The following is a 2,713-nucleotide window of genomic DNA, read 5'->3' on the forward strand; positions in this document are numbered from 1 at the left end:
GCTGCTCCTGCCTGGCGTGCGCTCTCACCGGGCATCCCTGGTCATGCTGCTCCTGCCGTAGGGTTCTCGTCTGGTCATCTCTTGCGTGGCTTCCTCTGCCTGGAACACAGCGTGCAGCCATTCTGCACCTGCCACCGCTTATGGGGCCATTTGTTAATTCGTTCTCTGACACCTGAAGTGCCGAGGATACGCCTCGACCAGAGCTCAGGAAACTCTCTTAGTTCCTGGGTAAGCTGAGCTTTGCAGGCTCTTCTCTATTGTCCAGAGCTGCGTACACATTCCCACATACACAGTGTGCCCCCACCAGAGCACAGAAACTCTCTTTAACACCCAGTCACAGGTACACACACATGAGCCATGTGTCGGTGGCTCACGCCTGTAATCCTGGCTACTCAGGGGGCTGGGGTCTGAGGATCGTGGTCAGAAGTCTGGGCAGGAGAGCCATGGCCTGTGGCTCACGGGGCTGAGCACTGGTCTTGAGGTGAACAAGCTAAGGGACAGCACCTGGGCCCCAGTCCAAGCCCCGTTCTGGCACACACAGACGTCTCTCTAAGCAGAGCAGGGTGTAGACTCCGGGCGTGCCGGGACCAGCCTGGATGCTCAGCTCTCAGTGCTCACTTTGGGGGTGAAGACGCGTTCGTGGAGCTTGGGGCTTTGGGAGCTGGTTGGGAGGCCTACCCCAGGGAAGTGCGGACGGGGACCTCACCCACGTGTTCTGTGTCCTGACGCAGGGGTTCAGAGCCAGCCCGCGCCACATCAGGAGAAGGGTTGCAGCGGCAGCCGCCGCCCGCCTGGAAGAAGTGAAGCCGGTGGTGGAAGCTCAGCACCAGAGTGAGCCGGAAGGCTCCGTGAGGAAGAGGAGGATCAAGAAGAGCAGCCGTGTGCAGCCGGAATTCTACCACTCGGTCCAGGGCGCGCCCACCCGCAGGCCCGTAAGTGGAGACCTACCCTTTGTGATTGCGTTCAAATGAGGTTCGCGTTCTCTTCCTCGTCCTGCTTTGCCATCGCAGCATCTGGGTGTTCGCGTGGCTTCCTCAGCAAGGAGCTGCGAGCGTTCGCTCCTTCGGAGAGGCCAGCTAGGGACTGTGGGCAGACCAATAGATAATGGACCGGCCTCCTGGGCGCTGCAGGTCTGGAATGAGGGTGGGCTGCAGAAAGGGGGTGGGGGTGGGGGGAGGCCAGCGAGCTGAGAGGGGCACAGGGGGAGGGGGTGGCAGGCCCTGGGCCCCTGAGCATGGCTCCCGACGGTGGCGTGGGAGGAGTGGCTCCTGAGTCTGCAGAGGCCTAGGGTTGTTAGCGGGCAGCGGCTGTCTTCCAGCCAGGGGAGCTGCTGCCTAGGTCTTAATTTGACACCCTGTCCTGTGTGCCTTGATTTATTTTCTTGGTGGAGTTCTGGCGTGTGGACTCTGCGTGTGTGTGCACACGTGTGCTGTTCCCGGGCCTGACCTGTGGGCCTGGGTGCTGTTCCCCCATTCACTCCAGGCTGGTACTCTCCCACTTAAGCCACAGCTCCACTTCTGGATTTTTGGTGCTCCTCAGATCTCAGGTTCCTGAGTAGCTAGCTTCCGGGCATGCACTACTGGCACCGGCTGCATATAGACTTTTTAACCGAGGCTGGGATCATAAAGGGCTTGGGCCTTAGGAAACGTAGCTTTGCCAAAGGCACTTGGTGGCTGTAACCCCTCCACATTGCTTTAGCATTAAAACACGACCCTGCTCCTCGCCTGTGCTGTGTGGGTCGGCCGGGTCTCCCGTCCAGCCCACGAGGCCGCCAGACCTGACCGTCCCCGGAGATGACAGAATGGCCCTCCCATTGGGTGGCCACGTGGCGGGCCCACAGGGAGCAGGGTGGACTCGGCGGCTGGGCCGGGATGGCACAGACCAGTGGGATTCCCTTCAGAGCTGAGCCGCCCCTGGCCGAGCCTCTGTGTCTTGAGCCGATGAGCCCCACCTCCTGACCAGTGGTGCCCGCCAGGCCTGGTCACATCCCGGAGAGCCGCGAGCTCAGCGGCGGGGTCAGCGGCCGGTGGCCCCCCGAGGCAGCTCGCTGTGTGGGACAGAATTCGGGGCCTGGACCACAGCCACGGTCCCACGGTTGTGTGCACTCTGCCTGCCTGCCTGCAGTTCTGTGTTTCCTGGAGCTCAGAGTTTAGGCAGCAAGACGTGCTCTGTGTGGCGGGAGCACTGTGTGTGGAGCACTGTGGTAGTGTACAGGTGGAGCACTGTGTGGAGCACTGTGGTAGTGTGCAGGTGGAGCACTGTGTGGAGCACTGGTGCAGGTGGAGCACTGTGTGGAGCACTGTGGTAGTGTGCAGGTGGAGCACTGTGTGTGGAGCACTGTGGTAGTGTGCAGGTGGAGCACTGTGTGTGGAGCACTGTGGTAGTGTACAGGTGGAGCACTGTGTGGAGCACTGTGGTAGTGTGCAGGTGGAGCACTGTGTGGAGCACTGTGGCAGTGTGCAGGTGGAGCACTGTGTGGAGCACTGTGGTAGTGTACAGGTGGAGCACTGTGTGGAGCACTGTGGTAGTGTGCAGGTGGAGCACTGTGTGTGGAGCACTGTGGTAGTGTACAGGTGGAGCACTGTGTGGAGCACTGTGGCAGTGTGCAGGTGGAGCACTGTGTGGAGCACTGTGGTAGTGTGCAGGTGGAGCACTGTGTGGAGCACTGTGGCAGTGTGCAGGTGGAGCACTGTGTGTGGAGCACTGTGGTAGT

The 2,713-nt window shown here is 61.0% G+C and overlaps 1 protein-coding gene across 1 annotated transcript in view; it reads left to right on the forward strand.

Annotated features, from left to right (window-relative positions):
* Positions 1-735: 735 nt before the first annotated feature.
* Positions 736-2,713, forward strand: part of Dst (dystonin) — a 287,116-nt gene continuing 285,138 nt past the window's right edge. Inside the window, exon 1 of the mRNA XM_013019154.1 lies at positions 736-932. The gene's annotated coding sequence lies outside the window, so the exon portion shown is untranslated. The remainder of the gene's footprint in view (positions 933-2,713) is intronic.

The sequence above is a fragment of the Dipodomys ordii genome, unplaced genomic scaffold, assembly GCF_000151885.1.
Source record: "Dipodomys ordii isolate 6190 unplaced genomic scaffold, Dord_2.0 Scaffold44, whole genome shotgun sequence".
Taxonomy (NCBI): domain Eukaryota; kingdom Metazoa; phylum Chordata; class Mammalia; order Rodentia; family Heteromyidae; genus Dipodomys; species Dipodomys ordii.